The 23,677-nt window shown below is 53.8% G+C and overlaps 1 protein-coding gene across 1 annotated transcript in view; it reads left to right on the top strand.

Moving 5' to 3' along the window:
• Nucleotides 1-23,677, top strand: part of SH3RF3 (SH3 domain containing ring finger 3) — a 257,763-nt gene that overhangs the window by 6,807 nt on the left and 227,279 nt on the right. The gene's annotated exons all lie outside the window — the stretch shown is intronic.

Below are 23,677 nucleotides of genomic sequence, written 5' to 3'. Positions count from 1 at the left end.
CTGGGCGGGAGCACTTGGGGCACAGGGGGCCATCACACAGCCGTGCAGATGGGCCGGTGATGCATGCCTCTCTACTTCACTGAATGCATATCTGAGGACCTACTACGTACCAGGCACTACAACCAGCACCCAGGTACTTGGGGTAAGAATTATTTTGGCCTAGGAAGTGGCACAGTTTGCCTGCCACCTCACCAGCAAATGCAGCACAAAGTGCATCTGAAACAGTGGAGACGTCCTGGCAACAACAGCTGCCGTGCGTTCATTTCTCCTACACACAAAGCTGAAGTACCACCACCTTGTCCCTACACGTGATCCAGAGATTTCTACATACAACATAAATATTTACTGTTGATGGATAAACCGTTGGATTCCTTAACTCTTTATAATCATCCTCGCAATTCTGCATGACCTAAAAATTGCACCTGTTTCCCCTCCCCAAGCCCGTCTGAAGGTAATGAAAGCCAGTGTGTTTGTGCAGCATGAGGTGTCAGGACCGGAGGGGCACGTGGCCTGTGCCCTGTTAACACCACCTGGAAACAGACCACCAGTGAGCACAGAGGTGGCATCTCGCTGGTGGAGTGTGACCTGGCCTGGTGACAGAGAAGGGGAGGGTCACACAGGGCGCTGGTGCTCCCAGAGGCGTTGCCACGGTGGCCACAGACGTCCCTGATGGCACCTGGTGATGGGCTTTATGTTAACATTTGTTTCCTTTAATGATCTCTCCTATTTATGCCAAGTGGTCCACTAAAAAAATTATGGCAGTTACGTGAGGTTTGATTTGGAACAGATTTAAATAAAAAGTAAGTCAGATTTAAAGTAAATGTTGTGAGGATGAGACCTGGATGACTAGTTTGGATAAAAATTGCCTGGAGTCCTAGAATGACCAGAGTTCATTTTCCCTGAGCAGCTTGACTTTTACCTTTTCAACCTCTGGCTTGCTCTGTGCCTGAGATACTGGGGCCTGGGCTGCATTCGTGCTGAGGATTTGTAGGATGGAGAAGTTGGATGAGGTGAGTGTGAGAAGCAGGGCAGCACTTTATGCTTGGAAGCCAGCGTTTGGTTTTTCAACTCAAATAGCAAGTGTGAAAACTTGGGATTTGTTTGAGGCTGAAAATATAAATGGGCAAGAAGTTTTAAAAGTGACATGTGTCCACCTGCAGCCAGGGGCCCACCTGGCCTGGAGTCATATTCGTGTCCAGGAGCCTGTCAGGTGCCAGGCCAGGATCTGGACACGGCAGAAAAGTGGCACAAGGTTCTGAACTAAGAGACAGGTGTGGGGCAAAGGACATGGTCAGGCAGGCTCTCCCGCCTCTGAGGGCTGGGGGTGAGACAGGTGGGACGGGGAGACAGGTGAGCCTGGGCCTCTGGGCTGGTCCCATGCTCACGGCAGGGCTGTCTGATGAGCTGAGTGGAAGGGCCTGCCCTGGTATTGACATCTTCTGGGGCTTGGGGTCGTCTTTGATTTTCCCCCTTCAGCTGTGTCTGCGTCACCAAGTTTCATCATGACTCCCGGGAGGGACAGTTAACATCTTCCTTTCTGCCCCTGCAACGTCGGCCGGGTCCCTGCTGGCCAAACTCCCCACCGGGTGCCGCTGTCCCCAGTCCGCTGTGCCCCCAGCCGGGTGACCGCCCTAAGATGCCGTTTGGGTCACAGGTGCCCTCCACTCTTCCCTTTGGGCAGGTTCTAGGTCCCTGTCCTGCCCCACCTGGGCCCCAGCTGCACGGCCAGGAACTGTCCTGCTCTTCATTCCCGCTGGGCGTGTGCCCTTGGCTTACGTCGGACGACCGCTTTCTCCAGCGTCGCGCGCAGGTCTGTCCACGCCTCCTTCCTGTGTCCCTGGGATGTTACAGAGGAGCATCGACACGGGGTCTGTCCTGCTTCTTACACCCCCGCCCGGCTGCCCTGTCCTTACTGTCTGTCCCCCATTTACCTCCCAGCACTCACGCGCCCTGTGCACTCCCGGAGCCAGTTTCCTACATTCTCATTGAATGTCTGTGCTCCAGAACCTATTCCCTGATTGCCTTCGGAGTCTTGGGTCTTTTCGCCCATGCACGTTGCAAGTTCATCAGGGTCAGGCCCATGCCCTTCCTTGGGTCTGCGCCCTGCGCAGGAGCAGGACCTTGGCAGCCGGGGCAGATGATGGTTATCGGTGCACGTGGGCTGCCTGGGGCCAGGCTGATGCCCCCTCCACACATCCTCGAGGTGCGCCTGGGCCTGTGCTGGGCGCGGTGTGACCTCTGTGCTGCAGAGTCCTCATCTGCAAGGTGCTGACCAAGCAGCGCGTGGGCGCCTGGGCACCTCAAGGCTGTGGCCTGATGGGTTCCTACCTAGAAGGAGCCGGGAGAACCCCGGCTGTGCATGAGCACCTCGGAACCTCTGCTGGCAGGGCTGGCGGGGCTGGTGTTACTCTTGAGCCTTGGGTTTTCATCGTAATAAGTATCGGAATGGATGACCCCCAACAAAGTCGGGCTGGGAGCCTGGGGAGGGACCTGGGGGCAAGGGCTGGGGGACCCGCAGAGTCTGCATCTGGATATTTGTTTGCGATCCTTTCTCCCCAAGCTTGGGATGTCCCTCTTGTCTCATTCTGCCTCACCCACTGGAGCCACACACTCTGGGGTGTTCGGGGTAAAGTAACGAACCGCCCCCCTTCAGCTCACTCTGCTCCCGTGTCCCCAGCCGGGGAGGGGACCGGAGGAGGCCTCACCCACCCAGGGGAGTCGCTGGCTGTGGGCGGGAGGGCTGGGCTCTCCCCTTTTTCTGGTTTCTATTCCTTTTTCCCCTCTTGGTGACCCTGGAGTGAGTCAGAGAGTGGGTCTTCTTTTTGTCCAAAAGAGAGAGGTGTTGGCTGTACCTCCTTAGAAGGAGAAAGAAATGGCCGAAATGCCTGCTTCTTGGAATCACAGCTGTCAGTGCCACTGGGAGGCTTGTTAGCAGGACGTGAGTCCAGAGAGCCGCTGCTGGGGCCCTCGGGGAGCAGGTGCACGGACAGCACGCTGCAGGCAGGACTGGGTCCACGCGCCACGGGCGGCCTGGGATGAGCTCTGATGCTCGCACGGCAGAGAAACGCTCTGTGTGTATTTGTTATTTCCCATCTGCTGCTTGGTCAACACATCTGATTCACGTTGAGTGAAAATCTTGCTGCCCTAAATGGAATTCTAAACATAGACCCATAAAGGGGCCAGAGAAAGATGTCGCGTCAATTATTCAAGAGGGCGTACATACGAGGTCTCACACTGTCACGATTCCCAGTTCTTTCAAAAGTGATTTATTCTTCATTGTCCACTGAGTGGCCTTTCTAGTTATATCTTTCTGATTCTAGATCTTAGGGCACTTGGTTTAGTAACTTGAGTTTCTCTTATAAGTATGAGAGGGTAATCATCAGCTGTTAAGGTAAATTGTCCAGAATTAGAGCCTGAGCTGTTCATTCGCACTCAGTAGTGAATACATTTCAATATATGTAAATGGATTTGTGTACATATATATATATACACACACATATACTAATATATAGAAAACATACATATACAGATAACATTTTATAAGTTACACATTTACAGTCATTAATTTGGTTGGCAGTTCATCCCTTTGAATGAAAGTTTGGGGACTAGCTGACCTCTGCTGACCTTAGTTTGCTTGAAATGTGTCGTGTGCTGAGAAAGCCCGTCCAGCTGGCCTGTTGTGTCCTGTGGCAACAGGAAAGGCCTGTCCGTGCCTGCAGCCTGTCTATCCCCGCGGGTCCCTCTGGCTCTACCGCCAGCTGCCGCAGGACTCGGGCAACGCTGGCCTTCTGGGTGCTGCCCAGGCAGAACGCGTGGCGTGAAGGACCTGGACGTGTGGCCACCCGGGGGGAGGCCCGAGTGTCGCTAGCTGTCACTGTGCTACGTGGGGCCGGCAGAAAGCTGGCATCGTGCGGTCGTGTCTTCTGTAGAAATGGGTGAGATGCTGGGGCTGGAGGTGTGTGTGCCGGTATCTGCAGGTGCAGGTGGACACTTGTGAGAAATGGAGCGAGGTTTGCGTAACTGGCTCTGGGGACCGTGGTTGCCGATGGGGCCGTTTTGATGAGTGATGGACCCCATTAGATCACAGTAAGATGCTCGATGATGTATAATTAAAGATGGCATTAGTCAGGCAGAAACCACAGCATTTAAAAACGGGAACGGGATAATTTCTCAGGCTGACACACACATCCAGGACTTAGGAGACAGGACGCAACGGGGGTGTATTCGAAAGTGAAGCTGCCGCGCTGGTTACAGCTGGTGTCCTCTTAAGTCTCAGATATTTGCAGTGTCAGAGACTACGGTGGTTTAAACATTTATTTTAGGTGAATTGACAGGTTCTGGAACGGTTCTGATTGGTGACTCTACCAAAATAAAGCAGTCCTGTTTTTGTTCTTTGTGGAACAGGCTGAGCCCAGGTGAGCTGTGGTCTGAGGTCCCGTCTGCACTGTCCAGCTTCAGCTCCGAGTCCCTTCCTTCCTCTCTCCCTTCTCTGTTTATTCATCCGCGGGTGCTCTGGGCTCTGGGGGTGGGGGGCGGGCAGCGGGCCCAGCGGCCTGGCTGAGCGCTGCCCTGGCCGTCGCCCACCTGACCGTTCAGACATCTCCGTCGGACGTTGGAAGCACCGTCCGTCCCACTGGGCCTTGGCTCCTGGACTCGGTTTAATCAGAGTCAAGCGTCTGGCGGAGAGCCTCGGTCGTTAATTAATCATGCTGCTGTTTGCATTCACGTTGACAGTCATCTGCACTTGTAACCCCCTCAGCTCAGGGGTTGCTGCAGCGCCTCACCGACCAGGGGTGCGGAGCTCCCTCCCTCAGGGACAGGCAAAGACAGGAGCGCGGGTTGCTGTCCCGAGTGCCTGCCCTGTGCCCCCCGCCTGTGTTCCGGGGGAGGAGGGCTGCGCGTCCCCTCCCGGCATCCACGCGGCTCTGTGACCTCGCAGAGGCTGACGTCCAGTCTCCGACCCCCTGGAGCTTAGGCTGCGGGCATTATGGGGATGCGGCCAAGAGAGCGAGTGAAGTGCCAGCTGAACAAGCTCAGCTTCAGTGGAGACGTTTTGTGATGTGTGTATTTTATCCTCTAATTGGATTAATTTAGGATAAAAAAAAAGGCAGTGAGCTTTCTTTGCAATCTATAGAGGATGCCTTTACCTATGGAAGAAATCATCCTTGAAAGCATTGCAGCCGTGGTCCGTCGTTAGCCCGGTGCTCCTGGACTTGGGCTGCACGTTGAAATCCTCCAAGTGCTGCAGCGTGGCCCATCCCAGAGGTCCTGACGTGCCCGGTCCCGGTGCAGCCGGGCGTTGGCTTGTCAGAGTCCTCAGGCGGCGTGGACGCCGGCCTTGGGCAGTACCGGCCCAAACCACAGAGGCCGGGAAAGTTTGGAGGGATCGGGGAGATGTCTCCTGGAAGCCCTTCCCAGCTCGCAGACAAGCGCACAGGCCTGGGGAACCCTGCCACCTGGGAGCCGGCCGGGTAGAGAGGGAACACGGACGAGGAGGCCTGGGGTCCCGAGGTGCTTGGAGCGGACGTGGTGTTGGAAGGAGGGTCAGCGACCAGCTGGACAGGGGCCCTGGAGACAGAGGGTCTTTTGCAGCCATGTTATTTAGGAGCCTGACACTGTTCTGCTCATTCGTTCTCTTAAAAATAACTCCTCTAGGAAAAAGTTTCGTACAGAAGCAATAAATTCAGCTCATTAATTCACTCAGTCCTTGTGACAGCTCAGCGACCTGGCCACTGTGACTGCCCCCGCTTTGCAGGCCCAGAGGAGTGGAGGAGCCGGCACAGCTGGGGGTGCAGCAGGGCCTGTACCCAGGAGGACTCTGGGCTCTGCTTGGGCGGGACGGCAAGGTGTGAGCTGGGGGTAAAATCCTTCTCCCGTCACCTCCGAGGTCCCATCGTTTCCTCCTCACCAGGCTGCCCGTCTGGGGGATAAACCAGGATACGCCCTGCTGTCGCTTGCTACATTGTCAGAGAGGCTGGCTGGCGGGAGAATTTCCTGGCGGAACGTAAGGAGACTATGTGGAGGGAGAGCTGGGCGGCGTGGAGAGAGGGGAGGGAGGCGTGCTGTCACTCAGGGCTGGAGCCAGAGGTAACCGCTCACCACAGAGGCCCGTGCCACACGGGTGACCGCCCTGAGTCTGGGGAGAGGGGCCGTGGGTTCTTTCTACGTTTGAAGGGTTCTCCAGTCACACGGTGAAACGAACATTATGGAAATGTGGTCCGTGACCCCGGGTCTCCGGCAGTGTCTCCCTGTCCAGTTTTCTTATGCAGCAGCCTCTGCCGTCCATCTGAGGCTTCCCACCCTGGACTGAGCGTTAAAATCGGGCCCAGATTTCCTCAGGGCTCCGCAATTTGTGGTCATGGAAATGGACGGAATACAGAATTTTTCCCGTGGACATCTGCACTTACATGTCTCAGAAACATTTACAATAAGCTAACGGATTAACCATGTGTTCAAATAAAGTCTTCTGATAGGTCGGATTCTGAATTTTATACTCCAGGCAGCGCTGTCTGTAGGAGTAGAATGTGGGCCAACTGTGAAATTTAAAATTTTCTAGTGGCCACATTACAAAAGTTAAAAAGCAACAGGTGAAATTGTTTTAACGATGTGTCTTATTTAACCCACTCCATCCAAAATGTGAGCACGTGAGCATCCCTCAGTACAGAACGTTAACGGGTGCTCTGCCTTCTTTGTCAGGCTCGGCGCGGAGCCTGCTGCGTGTGTCACACGCCGACACACCTTGGCCCCGTTCCAAGGGCCGCCAGTGGCCACGGAGCCGGCTGGGGGCGGCAGCGTTGGCGGTGGAGCTCCAGACACCGCGGTCAGGGGCTGAAGTCTCGCGCGCTCTTTACCTCTCGGGAGATCTGTGCCCACGTGATGCGCTTTCGGAGCGTCTGGGGCGACGCCAGGACGGCCTCGGAGCCGCCGCAGTGACGGGATGTGCGGACAACACAGGCTCTGGGGGCCTCGGTGTGGTGACCGCCGGGGGCTTCAGGAAGGCGTGCTGAGGACCCCGCTGAACCCCGAGAGCGTGGGTTTCCCGCCCGGCCGATGACGTAGGTCACTTGCCCGCCAGGCCTCCTCGTCCGCAGGCTGTTCTCGGGGTCCTGACGGACACGGAGTCCTGCCCCCCCCCCCACCCCGGGATGAAGTGAAATCCAGCTCTTGGTAGGAGGAGGGCCCAGAGTCCCAGAGGTAAGTGGTTACAAAACTGTCGCCTGCCCGGGTGTCTGTTTTCTGCGGCGGCAGGCGTACCGTGGGGGAGGGGTGCTTCCCTTCTCCGTCACCTGCAGTGCCTTCGTGGTGGGGGGCGATGCCGGGGTGGGGGACTCTGAGCTCATCTCAGGGACGACCAGGCAGTGCGGCCTCGGGGCTGACGCGCCCTCGGGGCGGCGTCCGGGGGGCAGCCGGGTTAGGGGAGCGTTTGAAAGTTCACTGCATGGAAATCGGACTGTTGCCTTTTCTGATCCGCACGGCATGTTATCAGATTTATATTCCAGGCTGTGGGGACTATCATTCTCTTTAAATGGCATAATTTAGCAAGGAGTTAGCATTTCATTGGAAATTCAGTTACCGGTTCCGGCTGGAGGTGGCCTGGGCGGGGCCTGGGTGTCCCCTGGTGTCCTCTCCAGCGGGACAGCGGCTCCGCACCCCGCGGAGTGTTTTAAATGATTGTAGGCTTTTGAAGTTGTGTCTTTGCTTTGAGGACACATCTTTTGTTACTTACAATTTATTTCAAGCAGAGTGTCTGGTCTGTGATTCAATCCTGAATGATACCGTTGAGCTTTGCTGTGGCTTCTGTGTAACGGTGCACGTGTAACAGTGCACGGGCCACTGTGTGTAAATTGTGTAAATGATGCAGCATACACCCCCTTCCCCCCACCAAACTGCAAGGCTTTATCTTAACTGTTTGGTTTGGCGTCTTTTTATTCACTGCCTTCACTGCACCAAGGATGAGGTGTGCTTGGTCACTGGGGGGTCACTCATGGCAGTTACTGAGCTGTCCTGTGAGTCAGGGACGCCCTGGGGGCCCCTAAGCTGCTCTGTGGGCCTGTTGTGCTGCTGCATGAAATGCCCCATGTTGGCAAAAGCAGGGGTCTCCCCTCTTTGCTGTCACTTTAGGGAATGCTGGCTGTGAGCCGTCCTCCCCGCTTCTGTGGCTAATTTGCGGTGACCTTTGCAGATGGAACCAGCTGTGGAAATCGCTGGCTGGGCTTGGCACCGGTCTCTGCAGCTGTAGGTGGGAGGGTCAGACCCGTCTCATCAAGGCCGGGGTGCATTTCGTGTCTCCCAGTCGTTGGTGGCTCCCCGGCCTGGGTGCTGACGCGGCCAGTGCTCCATCCGACGTACGGATCTCGCAGGGGAGCAAGTGCCCCGAGGCGTCTGTGTCAGGACCTTCGGATGATTCAGGGCAGAGTCCCTGAGTGTGAGCACTAAGGCGTGAATTTTACATTTTCAGAGAAGTGGTGCCGGGACTTCCCTGGGGGGGTTGGGGGTCCAGTGGTTGGGACTTCCCCTTCCAGTGCAGGGGGTGTGGGTTCAATCCTTGGTTGGGGAGCTAAAATCCCACATGCCTCCCGGCCAAACAACCAAAACATAAAACGCAAGCAATATTGTAACAAATTCAATAAAGACTTTAAAAATTGTCCACATCAAAAAAAAAAAAAAAAAAAAGAAAAACTTAAAAAAAAAGAAAAGTGGTGTGAGGAGTTGTTGTAACTTCCCTGATGATGGGTTCAAACCAGTGGCTCCTGATTTATTGATAACGGCTGCATGTTGTTTTCAGTTTGAATACTGTCCTATTTGAAGACTTCCGAATAAAGGTTAACAAAGGGCGATTTCTCGCTGAAATCACACAGGGATTGCATATTCCTTCAGCTTGCTCCCTGCCGGGAAGGATTGGCAGCTCTGACCTGGGAGGGTGCCACCGTCTCTTTGGTGGATATGGGGCTTCGAGTCATGGTGCCCAGCATGTTCTTATCAGCTGGAATGAGAACCCTGAATAGATTCCCCAGGTTGCTGTAACGTTACCTCAGGGGCTGTGAAGGTGACCGAAGACCTTCACGTATGTCACTCTGACCCACTTCGTGCTCTGGGCCCCTGTCCTGTGCTGCCCACAGACCCTGTTTCTGAGAGTCTCGGGCCTGGGCTGACTGCTGAGTTGGGCTTGGGCGGCTGTGACCTTGGAAATCTGGGTCGTTCAGGCTCTGAGTCCCACTCCTGTCCCATCATTCGACGCAGCTTCTCCTCCAAGCAGTTGCTGTTCCGTCGGGGTGGTCAGGCACCCCATGGGTGTGTGTGTCCAGAGAGAGTGCTGTGTCTCGTGCACCTGATGGGGACGGTGGGCAGGAGGTGGGCGGGGAGGCTGCTGCGGCCACGTGGGGTGACGAGGGACGCAGCCCCTCCAAGGCTGTTACTGGGCCTCTGGTGTCACTCCTGGGACTGGGGACCTCTGCCCTCAAAACCCACTCAGCTGTAGATTCCCCTGGTCACACTGTTGGAACAAAGAGGCAAAATCCTGTCCAGATTTCCTGGTTAAGTCTATAACTGACTGATAAGCCTGTCGAAGCTGTGCAGGTAGGTCCAGACCACCTGGGTGGGCTTTGCAGGTGAGAGTTGATGATGTAGATCCCCCAGCAAGGACGGGCGTCTGCCTCTCCGGCCGTGGACCCGTCAGTCCGGGAGCAAGGGCCTTTCTTGGCCTGTTTTGACATCCAGGACGACCTGGTGAGCAGCCGTCAACGCGGCTAGCTTTCCTCTTGGCCTGAGAAGGAGTCTCCGCCTTCCTGGGGCAGCTGTGTGGTGTCAGGATGCACAGTGAGAATGGTCTTTGCACACAAATGACTTTGCACCCTGATGCGCCCCCTGCTGCATCTCCAGGACTCCCCTCCCCCAGCTTCCTCACCTCCTGGAGGGGACAGAAGGGTTTGGGCGACCCTCCCTGGGCTTCTCAACTCCTGTGGGCCGAGGAGTCCTGGGAGGGGTCAGCCCTTTTCCACAGAGCAGCCTTGCCAGGAGTTACCTGATGACCTGAGCTGTGGCTTCACTGTGGCTAGAGGCCACCTTTGGATGATGCCGTGTGTCTCTGCTAGTTCAGCACGGCCAGGATGTATCTGTGTGACCAGGAGGAGGAGAGCTGCTTCTGCCAAGTTCATAGCACCTCCCGGTGGATTCCAGGGTCTCAGAACGGCTCCCCTGCCCTGTGCTGTGAGGGTGCCCTTGATGACGGTGTGATGGAGGTGATGGCGGTGATGGAGGTCATGGCGGTCATGGCGGTGATGGAGGTCATGGTGGTAATGGAGGTCATGGAAGTCATGACAGTAATGGAGGTGATGACGGTAGAGGTGATGAAGTGGGACTCAGGGTCAGTTCCCGGGCAGACTTCTGAGCCGGCGGAGACATGCAATTGTCCTCTCAGTTCAGAGCGCACGATGGGCTCGGGTACTCAGAGGCCCCCAGGTGAACAGGACAGCTTCCCAAGCCCAGGAGCCTGGGCAAGCCTGGGCCCAGGTGGGACTGCAGCCAGGGTGGGTCCGAGCGAGGGGAGGGTGGGGAGGGGGAGTTCGTGGAGGCCCCGCTTGCTTTTCTACTTTTCTTTTCCTGAGTAATTTACAGAGTGTAAACAGCTCACTGGGTTTTTGTTGGTTGCAAGTGTCTGTCTGGTTGACTGTCCTTATATTTCTTTGTCATATCTGTGTCTTGTCTAGAGTCTGCTTAGAATTCAGGGTTTTTGTCATCTTCGAGCCAAATGATGGGGTTTGCTGTCAGTTACTCTGCAGGGGCAGAGGAAAGGAGCTGTGTGTTGCCTTCCCTGTGCTCCAAGCCTTTGCTCCTTCTTTGTCCTTCTCAGAAGGCTGCTGGGGTCTGGGCTCATGGCAGCGTCAGGACCCTCAGGCCCGAAGTGGGACAGTAAGTTCATCTAGACACAGGACAGATATGCCGTTTCCTCCTTAGCATCTGTTGTCTGGCAGATGTTTCCAGACAACATCTGGAAACATTGTCTGCGCCTCTGGGAGTTTGGTCCTGGTGATGCCTTCCGGAGGCCCTGCCCCTCCCAGTGCCCTCCCAGGCCCCTGCCCTGTGCCCCAGATGGCCCTTCAGGCCCTAACACACTCCAGATTGGGAGGAAGAGGCTGGATGGCTTGCTCCTGGCTGAGTCTCTTTCATAGATTGAAGAGTTTCTATTCGTGTTTTATGTGGATTTGTTTGTGAAAATCTCATTTTGTGTTCCCATAAAATACATGAATGTGCAGAGAACTGAATCGTAGCTGCTTCCTTTGGTTTTGGTAAAACCCATTCCTTTTCCGGTGGCTTTGAGCCAACTTTCCCGTTTCCCAGTCACAGGCGTTTCCATTGATGTGACCCTGCGGCAAAGGGTGTGGAGAGCGGCTGCCTCCGTTGGAACCTTCTGCACTGGACGTGCTGATGAGGAGCTGGCCGTCCCGTCCGCGCCATGTGCAGGGTCCTCGGGCACTGGGGCTTGAGTCACGAATGCCTGTCTGCAGGAAAGGCCACCGTCCCCAGTGCCGGGCATGCACGTTCCTGAAAACACCTCTCCAGCTTCCCGAGCCTTTAAGCAAGCAGCTGAGGGGTCAGCAACCTCTGCTCACCACACGCTGACCCTAACTGCCCTTCCTGCCTGCGGTGGGCTCCCTTCCCCCGAGGCTGCGTTTGTTACTTAAAATCATTGAAACATTCTTGCAATATCAATCCCTATTCTCCTCGCGGATGAGAGATACACCCTTTAGTTGTGTGATTTCCCCTCCTCACCTCCCCCGCTGTGTCATGTGAATGTCTGTCAGCTGCCCAGCCGGAGGGCAGGGTCTTTGTGTCTGGTGGGCTCTTCCTCTCCCCGTTGCACTTGGGATGAGATGGCAGGTCGCCCAGGGAGCTCCAGCTGCAGCACGCGTGGATTGCGCACGTGGCCCCTGCGTTCCATAGGCCCAGCACCTAACTGCAGCTGGTGTCTTTTAGAGAAGCGGATGGCCGTGGCTGAGGCCAGGATTTCTTTTCCAAATGAACACGTGAGTTCAGAGCTGTTGCCTGCTGTGGATCTCAGTGTGGATGCGTGTAGCACATGTAACGTGTGTGTCTACACAGATGCTGGCCCTGTGGGGTCATCTCTGGGTAGTGGGACTTAAGGGGAATTTTAACTTTTTTCTTCATGTTTTTTGTTCTATTTAAGTTTCCACAGTGAGCGTATATTATTTTTTTATTCAGATTTTTTAAATTGCCATCTTTTAGAGTTTTAGAATCTGTTTTTCTTCATGGAAATCGAATACAGACTGCGCCACAGGTTTCAGGATGACAGAATTGCAGAGTTGGAAAGAGCCTTAAAGATCCAGACTTGAGGTGAGAGGGGGCAGAGCCCACGCTCAGGTTTTCTCCTTTTCATTCCGGCCCCCCGGGCCCTTCCAACCTCCAGCCAAGCCATCCCTGGCCTAGGTGTCCATTACGTGACTATTTCAGGTAAAGATGGGTTATTCTGTTTTGAGATAATTTGGACAAATGGCAGAGTTCTTCATTTCCTTTCCTGTTAAGGCCGTATTCACAGAAAATGTTTAAGACCAGGGCTCAGCGATCCGCAGCCCACGGGCCATACTCACTCTGCTGGCGAGCAGCCTGGCCAGACTTGACCCAGCACGGTGGCCTTTCTTCTGCGTCACACAGCGTTGGGAAGTCCGTTGGTGTGGCAACGGGGCCCACGTCCAGAGGGGCAGACGCCTGGACTGGGAAATGAGTATGTATGTGGTAGGGACCAGGAAGATGAAGCGTTAGTAAATACATTTTATTTGGAAGACAGGATTTTTCCTGATGGTGGTCATGAATTGAGGTGGGAGGTTTTAATGGCCTTTCAGAGGACAAAGTGGGAACCTGACCGTTGTGTAGAATGAGTCCTGGGGCAGCCCGGGCAGACCATGAGGGCAGGGCCCAGAGGGTGCTGGGATCAGCACAAGCACTAACATTCTCCCTCCCCATGTATTTTGGGTTCTCTTTTGGGCTTGTTCAAGCTGATGTCATCTGATGGGGAGATTCCGTCCAGTTGCCTAAAAGGGGGGCTGTTTCTACCTCCTTTCGAAATACACATTGTGCACATATTTGGGTCTGACAATAAAAGCTCACCCTCAAGGTGTTTTGAGAGGCCCCCAGGAAGGGCACCCCCCAGCTGGTGGTCCTGGTCCTGGTCAATTGCACGGAAGCTGCAGACTTGTTCACACCTCAGACTGGGATCTGAATCCCAGTTCCAGAGTCAGGGCTGAGGCCAGTTTGGTGCCTGGATGGTGGGACTTCCCCGCCATGTCCCTGGTGCTCGTTTTTTATCATTTCCCCCTTTTGTGACCTGATCTTTGTGTGGCTTTGTCTCAATGGCCGCCTCCCTGAGGGGTCTGTACATCATCCTGTGTCACAGAAACAGAAGAGGTTCTCTTACTGAGACATGTGTACTGGTGAGGTTGAGCAGTCTGGAGGTAAACACATAGCTCTAGGCCATTGTCTGTTTAACAGCTTCATGAACCAGCTGGTGTTTGCACATTCGTTTGAGTAGACAAGGTGCACTCATAGCTCCCCTTAACGAGGCCAGTCCCATGATTGCTCAGAGAGCAGCAAATCGGAAATCTTAGGATATTGCTTTGGCTTAAAAGTGAGCTCTGAGCAGAAAATTTATTTTTAAGGATCTCCAGAATCAGTAAAAGGAAAAAGGTTGCCTCCACTAGGGGATTTTTCTAGGTGGGTGAACTTAAAATGGAAGTGAGTACTTTTGAACAGTGTGATCTTAATAGAAGATAATTCATTTTCCACTAGCTTTAAGCTGTCATGCCAGTAGATTAGTTTTTAACATGCATTTTAATTATTTATGGGATAAGCGCTGATTTATTTTTCCTGAGAGTTCTTTCAACATTTTATGGTAATACTTCACTTATCAGGATCACTTATATTGAAGCACATGAGAGAGCAAGCAGGTGTCCTCGTGATCCTCTCTGTTTATATGCACGAGAGACCCTCTGTCTCTGCCTGGGGCCCTTCTTCTCCTGCTTTTGGATGACATACTGGGAAAATGCGCTTAGTCAACCTGCATTCCTGGCTCCCAGCTCTTTGCTCGGCACAGTGCTAAGTGCTGAGAATTCAAAGGGTGATAACCAGTATACAACCTAGTGGGGGAAAAACCATCTGTACCATAGTTATTTTGTAAAGCTTGAGTTAAATGGTAATTGTAGACGTTCATAAAACATATGGAAGTGTAGAGGAGGAAGCCAGTTAGTTGAGAAGTCATTTCAGAGAGGGCTGGATGGAGGGGCCTTGAAAGAGGACGGGTGAACAGTCATGAGACAGATTCTCCAGTAGGAAGGATGCCACCTGCAAGGCATGCTGTGCTTCGGAGACCAACACGGTCACGATTTCTGGGTCAAAAGGCGTAAGGGGTGTGGAGGCAGGAAGGCAGGCCGTTACGGAGGCAGAAGCCGGGCTCAGCCCTGAACCTAATTTCACGGGAGCAGGGGCATCGTTGGACGGCTCTCGGCAGAGATGATGCCTGTTTAGGGGAGAAAGACCCCGGTGTCTGGAGGTGGGGATGGAGTCGTCAGGGTGAGGCTGGTCGAAGATCGCAGGGGAGGCTCTGGGTTCTAGCTGAGATGTGGAAGAAGGAAGAGAAGATGACTGAGGACCAGGCTGAGGGGCAGAGGAGAGAGCCCTCCCCTGGGTCTGGGCCAGCAGGCTTCTCCCAGCTTTGTCACCCACTGGCCGTGTGACCTGGGGGCAGTTACTTTCCAGTGTTCCCAAATCTGAGACAGTAAGCTCTGTCTACTGGGCGTGGGGACCTGTCTGTCAGTGAGACACACCCAACCCCACGGCTGGGATGAGGGGACTGTTTTCTCATCTGTGAAAACAGGAGTGGTGGCCCCTTGGCAGGGTTGTTAAGCAGGAAGATTAATGCCGCCTGGGGCTGGTGCACAGAAGGGGCCAGGTGAGTGGTTTTTGTTTACGTCTATAAAGGTGCTTGTGGTGGGACTGATGAATGTTACCAACCAGGCAGGAATAATTGGACATGAAGTAATTTGGGGCAGGGGTTTCTTACCTTGGGACCATGGCTCCTTAGAGGGTCCAAGGATGGACTTGGGAGCCCTGAGACCCTGGGGACCGTATGTGATTACTCATGGAGCTTCTGTTTCCCTGGGGACTGTGGCCATCAGATTCTCACGGGGGGATGTGACCCCACCAGGCTAGAATCAGTAATAAAGAGCAAACACAGGGGTTCTGAGGTGTGTGGGGTGGGCCTGGGAGGAGGGAGGCCTGAGTGTCCCTACCACGCTGAGTTCCTGCTCTCATAAAGGAATCTGAAAACTCTCCGAATGACTCAGGGTAGGAATGCTCAGAGGAAAATTGCAGGAGTCGCTTCCACTTGATCCTCGGGTAGATTCTAGATGTAAGGAGTATCAAAGCCTATTAGACAAGGCAGTTCTTTTGATTTATTTTGGCTGACTGCCTGATGGCGTGCGGGTCACAAGCAGGTAAGCCTGTTTGTTTAATCCATCCTTCTCCTTTGAGGTAGGGTTTCCTTCCTAAACTGGAAGTTTCTAGGGAGCAGGAGCCTCATTTGATTGTTTTTTCTATCTTCCAAAGCATCTAACATACTCTGGAAGCCAGCAGACCTAACAAACCAAATATTTTCTTCTGGTTATTCAAGCATGTTTCTATGCTAAGGTATAAGCAAAACAAACAAGCACACATCCTAAAACCCAAATACTTTCCCTTCCTACATCTGAACCCCATCTGCCCCGTTACACTAACCGCAGTCCAGGCGAGCTTCTCTTCGTGCATCCGAACCCCATCTGCCCCGTTACACTAACTGCGGTCCAGGTGAGGTTCCCTTCCGCAGTCCAGGTGAGGTTCCCTTCCTACATCTGAACCACATCTGTCCTGTTACACTAACTGCGGTCCAGGTGAGGTTCCCTTCTGTGCCAAGCAAAACACCCTCCCGTGCATTTCCTCTTTGCAAAGTCACGTTCTATAACTTCTTCAGGATCACAGGACCACATTTTTATCCTCCCTGTCACTGTGATTTTTAGAGCTCTTTTACGATGTTCTCTCTTCCATTATGAAGGGCCCAATGTGAACTAACACAGGGCCTTTCCCAGGCCTGACGAATGCTGAGGAAGCTGGAGGCCGTGGTGGCCTTCTGTCCTGTGTCCTGCTCCATGGCAGGTGTCTGGGCCAGCTGAGCCCTGGGCCCCCCTGGCGTCTCCTGTAGCAGGTGATCTAGAGACACTGTATTTGGATGGTTTCCATTCTCTAGGCATGGAAGTTGGCCTTCCATATCTGTGGGTTCTCATTGAAAATATTTGAAAAAGAAAAAAAATACAGGAATTTCCAAAAAGCAGAACTTGAATTTGCTGCACGAGCAACTGTGTGCACAGCACTTACACTGTATTAGGTATTGTAAGTCACCTAGAGGTGATTTAAAGTCTGCGGAGGATGTGCATAGGTCATATGCACCATTTCATACAGAGGGCTGGAGCTTTTGTGGATTTTGGTATCCTCGTGGGTCCTGGAACCAATTCCCATGGGTACTCGGGGACGACTATATCATGTCAGCTTTGGACCCCAAATCTTTGAAGTCAGATACGGTGTTTTTCAGAATCAAGCCCTGGTCAAGTGAGGCAGATGATGGCTTGGCTTTCCCTCCCACCTGGAATTCACTTGGTTAAAAATCTTGTGCCGATCACTTAGATCTAATTAACATTTTTGATTGGGGTGTTGTGTAGTTCTGGAAGCTGCTTATTAGATTTCATAGGTGTCTCTGGCAGCACAAAATGTGTAATGAGCAAAAATAATTGTGTTACAGTGAAATGAATATGTACATAGTCACTGAATTAATAAATAAGTTAAATGATGACCTCATGGAAACTCCTGAGAACTTTGGGTTTCTCAGCATAAGATATGGAAATTGACTTTTTGTGTGTGTATGGAGGTTTTGAAGGAAAGAAATGTGCTTTTTCTTTTAGACTGAAGATACTGTGTGTGTGTGTGTGTGTGTGGTTTTAACCAGGCTGAGCGTCTGTAAGGAAAATGGGTTTGTGTCCTCTGAGGCTGGAGGAGCGTGCAGGAGGCCGGAGCGGCAGCGGGAGGGCTGGGCTGTGGGCGTCATGACCAGGGAGGTGGGCATCTCACCGCAGCTCTGGGGAAACTCAGGTTCTAATTCCCTTCTCTGGCTCTGGGCGTGAAGCCAGAGAGTAAGAGGTTGATGTAAGAAAGGTGGTCCTGAGACTCACAGCTCCTGGGGCTGAGGCTAAAGTCCTCCCGCGGCAGGTGAACACACAGCATCCTGCGTCCGTGACTTCCCTGAGTTCTGGTCCCTGAGCTGGAGGTCCCCAGGGCGCTTACCCACCAGCCCAGGGCCCTCTTGGCTAGGCCACACTGTTTCCTACCCTCGAAGAGTTCCTCGTGGGAGGGAAATCGAGGGGCCGAAGAAATCACTAAAGAAGGATCCAGGGCTATTAAGCAAACCAGAGGCTGGCTTGTTCTGGTTTTTTAAAGGCTCTTTTGGTTGCAAGAAAGAGACCCAGCCGGACCCCTCGGGTGGTGGGAGCTTTTGGCGGTTCCCCCGCGTGGGGACCCAGCTGAACACTGGGCCCAGGAGGCCAGGAGCCCCTGGAGAGCCTGGCCGAGGTTGTGTGCCGCCTGCCAGCTTCCCTCTCCAGCTGTCTTCCCGCTGACCTTGGCCTAGCTCTGTCTGACCCCTGCACCCCTCCCTCACCCTGGTTTGCTCAGTCGCTGCTCCTCCTGCCTCCCGCTCAGGCCACCTTTCCTGGCTCAGCAGGAGGTGTCCTGAGTCCAGGTCCCAACAGGGACCAACATAATGGCCTGGAAAACTCTTTGGTTTTGAAACGTGCAGGTAACCCCCCAAAACAAAACCCAAACCCATGTAACACCCCCCAGCCCCACCCCGCCCCACGCTATTTGGTCCTTACAGCAGCTCCGTCAGGAATAGTTTTTCCACGTTACAGATGCGGAGGTAGGACCCAGAGAGGGCAGGTTACCTGTCCAAGGTCACACAGCTCATAGGACCCAGGCCATCAGTGTCTCGTCCCCAGGGCCTGCGCTCTCTGGGGCATCATCCTGGGGGGTGGGCTCTCGAGTGACCCTGCCCCTCACTCACCGGCTGGGGGCGTGCTCCTCAGCGCTTCAGGCCTCCGTTTTCTCATCTATAACTGGACATGCAGCAGTTGTGAGTGGGGTTAACGACATGGTGCGTGTGGAGCCCGTGCTGTGCCGGGGACCTGATGTCTCCATGGAGGTGGTGTCGTGTGTCCCACGCAGGACACTGCTGGGCCGACTGTGGGCAGATCGGTGTCCCCCTCCAGGGTGGCCTCTCCCTTAGGAGTTCTGGGGGGCTTGCTGGCCAACCGTTATCAACGGTCTTTCCCGTCTTCCGACGAGCCGGTTCCAATCCTGGCCATCAAAATGACAAGTGATGGGGTGGACACACAAGGTGTGGCCAGTGCTGCCGTGGCCGTTTCGGGGGGCCCCCCTCCCTCCACCTGAAGCAGCCCCTCCGCCCAGTTCTCTCTCCAAGCTGGGTGGGGCTGTTGATCAGGGTTTGCGAGGGGGCCGCTATGCCCCCTTCTAGAACCTATTTGCCCACCGAGGCAGCCGAGCATCCAGCGGGACACCCAGCCAAGGTCCACGTTTGCACCCAGGCAGGTCCCGGGAGATGGTGGCCTCATCAGCCATGGAAAGTGTTAGCATTTCCATTTATTTCAAGGTGCCCTTGGCAGCCTTCCACCAAGGTCGTAGCTGTGATTAAAACACAGGACTGACGGGTCAGTGTCAGTGTCCCATCCCCTTTGTTTGGGTCTGAGTCACGCCTGTAGGATAATCACATCTCCGGGGTGGATTATATACCCTGGTGGACGCCGTGTTGCATCTGGAATGGTCTCCCAATTGCTCCTGGGGATTTGAAGGGCAATTGCTTTTCTGGGTGTCGACCAGAATCCTGTGGCAGGATGTGTTGCCAGGTAAACGGTTCTTTCTGAATCGATGTGAATAAAATCCCACGTAAGACAAATTCAGTGTGTGTGCATTTTTTTAAACAGTGGAAAGTTGGATTCTTAGAGCTTCAGCAAAGAGTGAAGGCAGTTATGTTTGTTCTTTGTGAACTTGTTTGAAATCCTAATCTGAAGAGGCCAGTTGCTTTACCAGGACAGGGCACCGTACTGAGCCGTGCAGACGCCCGAGGCCAGGCAGCCGGGTCTCTCGGTGTTGGAGTGGGTCCCCGCCGTGGACGGGACAGCCCGGGACAGTGCTCAGACCCCCAGGTGGGGGAGACAGGGCCCTGCCCCTGTGCACACCCACCGCTGCTTTGTCATTATGGTGGACCTTCTGTTATCTTGGGTTGGGTTTCTAAAATCTACTTGAAATTCCAATGATTGCCCGATTTAAAAAGTTCGTCATCCTGATTTAACTCGTTTAGGGTTTTGTTCTAGAGGGTGAAAGACAACCATAGACTTTAAAAAACGACATGTAGAAAAGCTCAGGCTGCGCTTGAGGCCACACACGTAAACGTATGTGCATGCGTGCCCATCGCAGTGGCATGGGGCCCCCTCCACTCTGGTCCCCCTCCTTGGGTGGAGGCCGCACCCCGTGCAGGTGGAGGTGTGCTCCCTGCGGGGCCCGGTCTGATGAGCAGGAAGACGACAGAGGAGAACCCTGGGCCCAGGAAGGCGTCCCTGCTGCCAGTCTCAGGGTCCCACTCGCCACCTGCCGGCTTTCGCTCTTGCTTCCGTAAGATCTGGAAGCAGAAAAGAACAACAGTCTGGTCTGGAGCGTGCCTGTCTCTGTCCTCTCTCCCCCTCGGCTCCAAGGGGCCTCTGTGCTCCAAGGGGCCTCTGTCCTCCCAGGACCGAGACACGTGGGCCACACGCGTGCACATCAGGGCTAGACGCCGTGTGACACGTGGTGTCCAGGGAGCTGGCCACCCCGGAGGGGAGTTGGACGGCTTTGCTTCGTGCGGAGGGGAATCCCCTCTGGTCCCGGCTACCTGGGGGATGATTAATCGCAAAGTGCTTCATCCTGCTTCAGAGTTTCACCGGCAGGCACATCATGCGCTGCTGCTGTGGGCGTGGCTTTGGGACTTTCTGAGAGACACCACTGCAAAAGCAAAACGTTACAATTTGGTTATTTATTGACATCTATGAATACAATAGAAACGTGCCTACTTTCCAGGCTGCTCCTTTAAGTGCCATGAAAGGGAGAAAGTGTTTGCTTTTCTGGGCATTTATAGCAGCTGGCATTTATTCTAGCACTTTCTGTTTTTAATAAAAGAATCCGAAAATACGTTTGAAGTGCTCTTTTCAGTCTGAAGAGTAGAGGGTTCTTCTGCGGAAAGAGGCAGCCCCCCAGTGCATCCGGCTTCCCTGGGGCCTGGCCTGAGTGGGGACGTGGGCAGGGACCCCGAGCTCCAGCCGAAACCCGAGGCTCCAGGAGCCTGTGATCTCGCTGAGGGTTGAGTTTCTTCTGGACGGAAAACTGCGAACGTGCCCCCTGGTGAGGGCGAGGCCTCGGGTGTCCTGAGGGGACCTGTCGTGGGGCCTGACTCTGGGGGAGCCCTGGCTGCAGCCTCTGTGTCCAAGTGCTCGGCTCCGTGCACCTCACTGCCCGACCGGCGGGGGCTATGTGCTGGACCCCCCGACTTCCTGTGTCACCCTCCTGGGGAAAAATGACCATCACCACCGGACTGGAGTTTCTCCACAAAGATTTTTATTTAGCGAGATGAAAAAGCCTCGTTGTTATTTATAGCAGTGTTCTCCATTTTTCATACTCTCTCACCAAATGACTTCCTAGTGAATTACAAATATATATCCTGGAAATATATCAATCTGATGTTTTATTACATAATCAAAGTTGAAATTAAAAGCCCAGAAAATGGTTTTTGTGTTTGCATCACGCCCGGCTGCCTGTCCGCAGCGTCCAGCAGTTCTGACCATCTCTTGTGAGCCCCGAGAGGCCCGCCCCCCGCAGTGCACGTCTAGGTCCTCCAGCCGCTGGTGGAACAGACCTCGGTCTCAGGTGCACCCCTGGTTGGCGTCAGGCGGGGGTCACGCCCTGCACGCAGTTGCAGGCGGCTGGAAGCAGCCGGGGTTGTGGATCTTGAACCATCTGTCCACGGTTGTGATGAAGGACTCAGAAGGAGGGAAGCTTCTCAGGGCTTTCTGACTCTGTTGTTGCTTTAAATCCTCCTGTAATTGGGTGGTTTTGTGTATGTGAGCTTTAACAAAAGCTGTGATGAAGCTGTTTCCCTCGATTGCAATCAGAGCAGCGTCTTATTTTTATAGGTTGCTGCTGATGGGTCGTAAACTTCCAAAATGTAGATTCTTCTCCCGTGGAATTTCACGACACTGATGAGCAGATAGTTAATGGGGACGGCAAGTTACCAGCCTCCCTTGCACCTAATTATGTTGTGTGACTGGTGCACGTTTGTCTTCTTGTTTTATTTCCACAGCCCGTGCGCACTTAAAGTCACCTGCAAACTGTTTAAAAAAATTCATTGTGTCTGCTGTCTCTTCCTTTTCCAGCCAAATGGCCTGACGCCCCCGGGATGGGATGACCAGTAGGTGTGACACACAAGACTGAGGCTCAAATTAATCATTTTTAGAGAGTCATCAACTGCGGGGGAGATAGCTCCAATTAATTTAAATAATTGCTTTAATGCAGGAATCAGCAAATCTTTTCTGCAAAAACCAGCTGAGGAATATTTTAAGCTTTGCGGGCACGAAGGAAAGCGGCCGTGGACAATACGCAGATGCAATTGGAGAGAAATGGGGAAGATGGCAGGTGTAGGGGCGCCGTGTGCGGGGCAGGGCGGGGGGGGGCAAGGACGATGGCCCTTGAGGGGCAGGCGGGAGGGTGTGCGCTTAGAGACGCAGGGGGGAGGGTTCCTGGCCGACAGGGCAGTAGGGCCGGTTGTGAGATGAAGGGGGCATTTGCTGATCCATGGAGGGTCCATGAGGACTTGAGCAGCCCAGGGGTCTCTGGTCAGGTCTTGGTTTTCTTGACTGTTGAGTCCCTACTGTGAATCCTGTTTAGATGAAAGTAGGGTCAACTGTGAATCCATGGGTTTGGGGTAGCCCCCGCCTGCAGCATTGAGCTGTTTCTGGTCATTCTCAGCAGCCTAGCAGTAGGGAGACCCCCCCCCCCCGCCACCGCCGTGTGCCCTCTGGGTCTCCTCTGGGTGGGGCACTGTCCCTGTGTCATATCGCTGCACGTGCAGACCTTTCCCACATTTTTACATGAAGAAACTGTAATTGAGGAAAAGGCCGTCCAGAAGATGGAGGTGACGCTCCAGGTATAATGAGCCCTTCTCACCACCTGACGTTGGAGGATGCCCATGCCTGGGCCTCCGTCACGGGGTCACCAGGCATGTGGTGGACGCGGTGGCTAGGCCGGGGCTTCTCTCTGGTTAGAAAAGAACAACCTTTGGGTTATTCAGGCCAGGCTTGTGGAAACCTTCATTTCCACATTTTCAGCAGAAGACCCCCTGCTTAACGGAGACGGGTGACAGTGGTGCTTTTCTGGTTGATGAAGGGGGCCTAGCTCCTCCGACCCGGCTGCCCTTTTGGAGGAAATGGCTTGAAAACCGTTGACCTCGTTTTCCTTGCTCTCGTTTCCCAAATGCGGAAACAGTGACGGAGGTGAGAACGGGCTGGTTTACGGTCACCCAGAGCTGGTTCCTTGGGTGCCGCTTGCAGATGCCACTGACTCGCTTGGTGCACAGGCCACTTTGCTTCTGCATGGTTGTGTCTGTACCCAAAAGGGGGCCCGTCGCTGGCACCCAGCCTCATAGGGATGTTTGGGGAAATCGTGGCTTACCAAAAAGTGATTTGAGATGCTTGGATACAAAGAACAGGAGAAAGAGTTTTACAAAATCTCTTTTCTTGAGCAGGCATCATTCTCAAAACGTGGAGTGTTTGTGGCATTTATTACTGTGGGAAAAAGACTTTTATTATTAGGATTTAATTTTCATTAGCCTGGTGCACATTGTGCTGGTTTGGATGAAGTCACTTGTGTGCAAATGTGGTAGTTTCTGCAGCTGCCAATGTGGTCCTCAAGTTGGGTTTTATCTTGAAATGGCAGGCAACAGTGGGACAGAAGGAACCCATCACTCAGCGTGAAGGAGTCAGTTCACGCGTGTGTTCCAGCTGTGGAGCGGTATTTCTACCCTCAGCTGTAGTTTCCAAGGCCTGACTTTAAAGTCTGGAAACTGTTTCCATCCCTGGGGCTCCAGGGTGGCGCCCCTGGTGGAGGTCCAAGCAGGGACCCATGAGCTCTAACTTTGACAGATGTGAACGGACACTGGAAACACTACGGGTCACCGTGTGGGTCTTGAGCATGTACTCGTGTGTCCTGGTTTTATAAATTTTTAATTTAGGACATTCTTCCAAGAGATGCTACATCAACTGCAGCAGCCGTGTTAAATTAAGGGCAATTCAGACAAAAGGAGCGTGGTGACGGCGGCTCCTGTGACCCGGAGCGGAGCAGCCTGGGCAGCTGTGATGCAGGTCTGTTGACGACCGAAATATCAGTGTGGAGAGAAATCACTTAGCCTGGTTCAGAGGTGAGTAAGCAGAGATTATAGATTGGAGTTGCAAAGAAAAATGTCTTAATAGTCCTAACAGTTGGATTTTGG

This window comes from Balaenoptera borealis (genome assembly GCF_965194805.1).
Source record: "Balaenoptera borealis genome assembly, chromosome: 15".
Taxonomy (NCBI): domain Eukaryota; kingdom Metazoa; phylum Chordata; class Mammalia; order Artiodactyla; family Balaenopteridae; genus Balaenoptera; species Balaenoptera borealis.
The sequence above is the reverse complement of the archived record's forward strand: the minus strand, read 5'-3'. Positions and strand labels throughout refer to the sequence as shown.